The 7,876-nt window shown below is 43.7% G+C and overlaps 1 protein-coding gene across 7 annotated transcripts in view; it reads right to left on the reverse strand.

The window, feature by feature from the left end:
* Positions 1-7,876, reverse strand: part of ADGRF5 (adhesion G protein-coupled receptor F5) — a 99,067-nt gene that overhangs the window by 60,488 nt on the left and 30,703 nt on the right. The window contains exon 1 of one of the 7 annotated variants that reach the window (XM_029945250.1): positions 4,972-5,054. The exons of the other annotated variants lie outside the window; for them this stretch is intronic. The gene's annotated coding sequence lies outside the window, so the exon portion shown is untranslated. Of the gene's footprint in view, positions 1-4,971; positions 5,055-7,876 lie in introns of those variants that run through there. 7 annotated transcript variants of the gene reach the window in all.

Here is a 7,876-nt window from a genome sequence, read left to right on the forward strand (position 1 = left end):
CTGCAGCTTAATATTTATTGAGTGCTTATTCTGAGTATGTTTTTGATGAACATTGAAATATGGATTATTGGTGTGTCTGAAGAGAGCATAAAAAGACATACAATCTGAACTGGAAGACAAATTTGAATTTATCTCTAGTTCCAGTACTGCCCTGATGAAAGAGTGGGCTCCCTTTAGTTTTTCAGATGAGAAAACTAAGGCCTAGTAAGGGCTGTGTGCCTCCAAGTCAGGACTAAGGGACCCAAGGAAGCATTCTTAAAATCTAGGTAATAATATTGTCCTATAGTCAGACAAGCCATTTATGATAGAATTGTGGATAGTGATTGTCATCAAAGATGATGATGAGAAGTATAGGTCTCTGTCATTGTTAGGTGCTCACTGAAGTTGACCTCTGAAGTCCCATTACTGTTCAAAGAGTCTAAAATTTCTCACATTTATTTCAAATCCAAGGTAAACCTCACTTAGGCTCCTGAGCCTAACCATAATGATCTCTTGTATTTATCCAACCCACCTCTGACTTACTATTCAGTTAAGGCCTTCACTGCCTTTCTCATGTACCATAGTGATAGCTTGTATTCTTTCCCTCTATGCCCCCTTGTCTACATGGACACAAGGTTAACCTTCCAGAAATGCTCTTCTCACATGTTATTCCCTGTTCAGTCCCCCATTGCTTTTCAAGTAAAGGCAGTTGCTTTCATGGACACTCAAGGCCTTCCATGACCTAGATTCTATATTCCAGAGCAAGTATATATAATAAGCATCTATCAGATTTTCACTACTGAAGGTGGTTCATTTTTCATAATTGAAAATAGTGTAAGAGGTTTTCTGGTGTCCATGCTGAAGTAAAAATGCAAAAACTAACCCTTGAGAATCAATCCTGGCGGTAGGGAGGAGCAGTTATTACTGTCAAACTATTTTTCGATGTTTGGCAAAACCAAACGAATCCTACCATTTACTTCGTTTGTTAATCTCCATCTTTCTCCACCCTTGCCCTCAGGATAATCACTGCATATTCCAATTTGATCTGTCCTTCGTCCTTCCATGTCAAGGCAAAAGGCTGCCTCCTGACCGGAAGTTACTTGATCTGCTTAGCTATAAATAGTCTCTACTTCTCTGACACCCGTGCTTACCCTAGGTCCTTAACCTTCCTCCTGGTATTATATCTACTGTCGTAAGCTTAGCATGAGCAAATCTGTTTATTCCCTTCTCATGTGTCCATTTCTGTATTCATTCACTGGAGAAACATTTATTAAATCCCGCTAAATGCCAGGCTCTCTGCTAGGGAAAGCAGCAGAAAACAAGCGAACGATCCCTGTCTCCATGGAGCTTAGTCTAACGGAGTAGATGAGCATCATTAAAGGATCAGTCTCTCACTTCGCTGTTTAACCATGACCATGAAAGTGTGACCAAGGAAAATAATCATAACACTAATATGTTGTTGAGCACCTACTATGTGTTATGCACTAAGCTGAGCATTGACTATATTAAATCTTTTAATCTTCATAACAATTAAATATCTAATTAACAATATGATATCAAATGAACTGAGTCACAGAGTGGTTAAATAATTTTCCCCAAATTACACAGATGGTAAGTGGCAGAGCCAGAATGTGAACCGAAAAAGTCTAACTCCAGAGCCTGTCCTTTTAACCACTGTGCTGAAATGTCTAATAAAGTCTAATAAGAGAGGGACATGACCTGATCCTGGAGATCTGTGGAAGGTATCCTGAGGCAAGTGTTTAGTTGAGCTGAAATATGAAGTGTGAGTTGGAATTAGCTAAAAACAAAAGGGAGGTCAGAGGGAGAGGAGGTTGAAGGTTCCAGACAGAACAAAGATCATGTACAAAGGCCCTGAGGTAGAAAAATGCATGGCACATTCAAGGAGCTGAAAATGGGCTAGAGTGACGGGGACACCAAAAGGAAGCAGGGGACAGATATGGGAGGGTTGGTGAGGTGAGCAGGAGCCAGGACAGGCAGGGTAATTGGAACCACAAGAGTGATAAGATTGACTGGGAAGACAGTAGAGAGAGGTAGAGATGACAGCCAAGAACTGAGATCCAGAAAATTCCAGCAACCAGAGGTTCTATCAAGGAAGATGATTGAGCCAAGACGTTTAGGAATGAGAGACTAGAGATATATGAAGAAAACAAGGTTAGAAGAGAGTCTAGAACCAGGGAAGGCCAAGTTTCAAGAAGCAGAGTGTCACAACTATATCCAGTGGGGTGCTGAAAGGCCCATACGGAGGGGGATGATTTTGCCCATTGGATTTGGAGACGAGGTATGTTCTCAGCCAGGGGGCTCTCCTTGGAGCGAGTAGGGAGGAAATCACACTGGGGGCAATTGTAGACTATGTGGGAGATGAGTGAGTGTATACAACTTAGGAGATTTGCAAGGTGGAAGAGAGAGTGGAGAGTTTTCCCATACTTAACCCGCTTGGCTCCTATACCACACGGAGTGGTGATGTTATACGTGTGACTTTCTTTTTAAGACAGAAACCCAATGTATTGCACTTGAGGACTATATCAAGGGAACCCATGCCTCTTAGGAAACCTGGGCCTATGGCTGGCCAACTAGAAAACTTACTGTCCCTGTTGAAAGAGGCCGCTTGCTACCTCCCTGTGTCCTTCTTTGCATGTTCTGGGGAACAGCTTATATGTTCAGGTCGCTATTTTTAGACGTACTTCTGAACCAAATAATAGGTGAGAGACTGAGCATAGATAGGCACATACCTCATTCTACTGCTGGAGAATAATTCAAAGCAGATTCCTTTTGATGGCAGATGCTAAATGTAATGCCAAATTTCAGGAGGGCTTCTATTGCACATTCTGCTGTGAGTATTACTCTTTGTTCATCTCCATGAGGCACAGGGTATCAGCCATAACCTCCCTCTTGAACTTGAGGATTAAAAATCCTCAAGTATAACTTTAAGAGTCTGCCTTCACAGATCTGTATTTTCCATAGCAGAGGTGACAAGACTTATCTTTGATGACATTATTTAATTAGGTGATTCATCCCTCACACATGCAGAAGTACAAGCTAAATATTTATTTAACAAAAACACGAAACACAATACCAATTAAAGGACTGCCTTGAACATTTTTTTTTTCTATTTAATTTTCCCTTGCCTTGAAATAAGGTCCCACAACAGCATTGTGTCAAGGTGGCTCTGTACTATCAGATTACAGAAGAACATTTGTTTGTACACAATGGGGTCAAGTTTTCCAAAACACACTGCCCATGTGTGCAGCGTTGATAACCTTTTACACTTCTTTCCCTGTTGTAAATCCTTGGAAGGTTTTAACCTTTGAGCAAGAGATTGCCATCTTTATGAAAACATTAAGTTCCTAACTCTGCTCTTATCGCATCCATCTTCCTACTTTCATTTACTGTGTGGAAGGGGTTCCCTAAGTCCCAGCAAAACAATACCAGGGGCGTGCTCTGGTTATGATGGAGGGTAGCCCTGTGGTTGGCTGCGAGGATGTATCAAGTAGCAGAGGGCTTGGGTGTGGGACCAAGCCTTGCAGATCTGTGGTTCTACCCTCCATCGGGTGAGATTCAAAAGAATACTGGAATGTTAATCATAAAAGTAATGGACCGGGGTGCCTGGGTGGTTCATTTGGTTGAGCTTCCGACTTGGGCTTAGGTCATGATCTTGTGGTATGTGGGTTTGAACCTTGCATCGGGCTCTGTGCTGATAGCTCAGAGCCTGGAGCCTGTTTCTGATTCTTTGTCTCCCCCTCTCTCTCTGCCCCTACTTGACTTGTGCTCTGTCTGTCTCTCTCTCTCTCTCTCAAAATAAACATTAAAATTTTTTTTAAAAAAGTAATGGGCCAATCAGAGCAGTCTCTGGTCACTATGCAAGAGCAGGCGGCCCTCCTTCTGGATGGTGGGGAGGTCCACGGGAGGGTCCAAAGGCTGGGTGGCTGAGGCAGAGAGGGACAGAGGTCACTCTAGACATTCCAGGGTCTGGGGTGGCAGCAGTTCTTTGCAAAATGGTTTAAAATATTCCAACACTTGAGGGGCACCTGGGGGACTCAGTGGGTTGAGCAGGCAGCCCTTAGTTTTGGCTCAGGTCATGATCTCATGGTCCATGAGTTGGAGCCCCAAGTTGGTGGGCTTAGCACTATGTAAAGCCTGCTTGGGATTGTCTCTCTCCCGCCTTCTCTCTCTGCCTTTCCCATGCTCTCTCTCTCTCTCTTAAAATAAATAAACATTTAAAAAAATATTCCAACATTTTAATAATTGGCAGGGTCATGTTAGCCCTCTGTGTCTCCTGCTTCCAGAGACCTTATCCTCTCTGTCTCCTGAGACCAGGCATGGCTGTCCTTAGTCTGTGACTTCATTTTTCTGAAATTTTCATTTTCCCTTCTAGGGATTTTGTCAAACTTTAAGAATAAGGTGTGTGGGCTACCCAAAATGAAAAAAAAAGTATTATTTTCTTCCCTCAAACACAGTTCCCTGAGAAGTCACCAATGTTCTAAATTTTTTTTTTAGTCTGCAGAGTCTGATATTAGCCAATGCCATTCTTCACTAGTTCTTGTCCTCCCTGGTTTCTTGATTTCTGATGCCCCTAGTGCCCCTTTCCTCCTCCTGGGTCGCTCATCACTCCAGCTTTTGCTCCTTTTCCTCTTCCTCCCATGATTCTTCTTCCTCCTCCTCACCTGCCCCACTGTGGGCCTACCAAAAATTCCCCTGGGCCCTTGGCTCATTCCGCCAACACCCTTTCTAGAGAGCTTGTCCACTTCCATAGTTTTACTTATCACTTTATGTGAGAATTCCAAGACTTTATTTCCCCCCTGGTCTCTTTGCCACGTATTAGTATAGTCTCCCCAACCACACTATTTCCATCTAGGTGGAAAATTCAGCTCCCCAGAGACTGAATGTCTTTCTCCTCTCCCACCTCGAACTCCTAACCCATCCCTTCCAAGACTGCCCCACAGCTGGCTTCATTGTCCAGTTCCCCAGGCTCACCACTGTGCAGGCATTCCTCACACAAGGCTCCAGGGCAGGAGTGGGAGCAGCAGTTCAACCGGCCACCGAATCCTGTCACTGCTCCGTTGCTCTTTCTTTCCCTCGGCTGCCACCCTGGTTTGGACATGATCACGTCACACCTGGATAATTGCAGCAATCTCCTGGATGGGCTTCCACCCCACACACTGCCCCGCTCAACAACCCAACACACCATCAGCAGATTCATTTGCCTAGAACACGATTTTTCATAGATTGCTGTCTACCGCATTCAAATTCTTCAAACATTCTCAAGTGACCAGGCAATATTTGGGCTACTTCACCTGGGACACACATGATCACCACAACCTAAATAGAAACCCAGCTCTGGCACATTTTTCTTCCGTAACACTTACACACAGAATGGGCTGATCATTCACAGGCTTTTACCGTACTTTCTTTTGCAAAGTGTGTCATAAATATTAACAATGAATGTTGGTCGAATAGATCGCTGCCTCTCAGCTTCTTCTTAAACCATTCTAGGCCACTGAAATGTCCCATTCCTCCTTTCTGAGCGGTCTTTTCAGGTCTTGCTATTCACTTAGTAACAGCGACAATTGCTATCATTTATCAAGCCTTTGCTACATGCCAGGCATCAGCCTAAGCGCTCTGCATGAACTAGGTTCATTTAATCTTTAGATCCTATATTGTTAGAACTATCATCGTCCCCATTTTGTAGATGAAGGAGCTGAGGCATGGGTAAATTAAATAACACATCCCAGTCACATTGTAAAGTAGTTAAGTCTGTTGCCAACGTTGGAACTCTTAATCTTTACAGCAAGCACCCTGCCTCTTTTCGTATCTCCTCCAGAGATGCATCTTCCCCGTCTCTGCCTCGTGGACCCTTCTGCTGTGCCCCGTGAGTTTTGTAGCATTGCGTAGTAACGAGGCAGACTCCCTGAGCTGCAGTCCCGACTTTACCAGTTGCTGGCTTGTGTGCCTCAGGCAACTTACTTAAAACTGCGTGTTTCTTCATCAATAAAACAGCTACTATAAAAGCACCAGAAGGATAAGATTACTGGAGTAACGAAATAAGTTAACAATCTTTGGAAAGTCCTGAGTATGGTGGCACATAATAACCACTCAGTAAATATTGCCAGGTATTATTAAAATCCTCAATGCCTGTGTTTTGGCTTCTATTCAGAATCTAAGGGAGTTAAGGGAAAGGATTCTCTGCCTGGGTAACTCCATAGCACTTAGCAAGTCTATCCAGCACAGATGCTTTCTTCAAACTGTGACTTCCAAGGTTTCACTTTCAGGATTATTTTTAGGAACTAGGCAAGATTTCAGTTATTTAACCTTTACGACTGGAGCCATACCATGTGGGCTGAAATGCTGTGTTGGTAAATTGCTTGTGAATCCATAGTGTGCCCACTGCGAGTCCAGATATTTCAGTCAGCAAGCCGTTCGGCAGTATTTACTAAGTGCTGGAACTCACAGGCACTTCAGACACTGAGGTAAACTCAAAGAGCTTCTCCTAACGCTCTCCATTCACACGCACGTGTGACAGCCATGAGCGATTCCAGCTTGAACTACATTGAGAGATGTTGGGGGGGAGGGGATATTCTAGGAGCACATTGTATGATTAAAGCACAACCCTCATTTATTGCCTATCCACACATAGCTCAGGCCAGAAAGTGGCAGATCACGCAAAGTGTGTGTATTTCTTTCTTCCCTTTTTTCTTGAGATTGGGACACATGCGTCAACGTGCCATTGAACAAGATGTAAGACCCCCATAGTCATTTGGCATTTGAAGAGCACATCCTGTTTACCTCGAACATTTAATCTGGTTTCGTAAAATTCGCAAGGAACAAGGGAGCCAGCATATCTGCAGTGAGGTCGGGGGTGTGGCAGTGCCCTTGTTGGGGGAACTGGAAATGTCTGCATTCTCACACACAGGTGTGAGTGGGTCTGCTCCTCTCATGGACAGACAGCAGCAGCCAGAATCCTAATGTGCATTGCCCACATGCTCACGGCTCCAGGAACTTCTGGCCCCAAATGCTCAGCTACGTGAACAGGTGTTGCTTCTGCCTCTCCACCTGGCAACTTTATCTCTTACAGTTAGGATTCCATGGTTCCCAACCTTAGCTATATAAAAGAATCATTTCAGAGATTTAAAAAAAAAAAAAAAACCATGCCCAGACCTCTTTCCCAGAGATTCTGATCTAGTGTTTGGGCAATACTTTCTTTTTCTTAAGTTTCTAGGGTGATACTAACTAACAGTAAGTGTTGGAATCTGCTAAAATCTGGCCCAGGCAATAGCTTGATCTGTCTTTAGATTCCCGGCAAAACTGGGAACCTATGTTGCTACGAAGCTTATAGAATCTAGCCACACATGTGAATTCTCTACTCTACATGACTTTTATCCTCACCTCACTGAGCCCAAATGGGGCTGGAAAGCCAGACAGACCTAGGTTTTTTCTTATCTTGGTATCCCAAAAAGATCCATTGTGTGATGCTGGGCAAACCACTTAATCTCTGAACCTTTCATTTTGTATTCCATAAAATGAAATAGGACATGTGCTTCCCCTGTGATGGGGTGAGAGAAGGGGCATTCTCTGCATGGGGCTAGCGCCACACAATACAGTGAAGTGATTATTCAGCTTAGCCACCGGGAGGAGGGATCCAGGCATGCAAATTTAACCAAATGCTCAAGAAACACTACAGAATGTCCGAAGTCAGCAAGGCCAAGTGGCCTTCTAGTTTTGGATAGAGAAACAATGGAAAGGCCAAGAAAATACCAAATAGCAACTGAAAGTATTTTGTAATCATTCTCGGGTTTGACATTGCCTATTTGTAACTTCTCTTCAATCCCTCTCTTTGTGACCCATGTCGACTTGCTCATAGTGAATTTTTCTTATTCACTTG

This window comes from Suricata suricatta, chromosome 7 (genome assembly GCF_006229205.1).
Source record: "Suricata suricatta isolate VVHF042 chromosome 7, meerkat_22Aug2017_6uvM2_HiC, whole genome shotgun sequence".
In the NCBI taxonomy this organism is placed as follows: Eukaryota; Metazoa; Chordata; class Mammalia; order Carnivora; family Herpestidae; genus Suricata; species Suricata suricatta.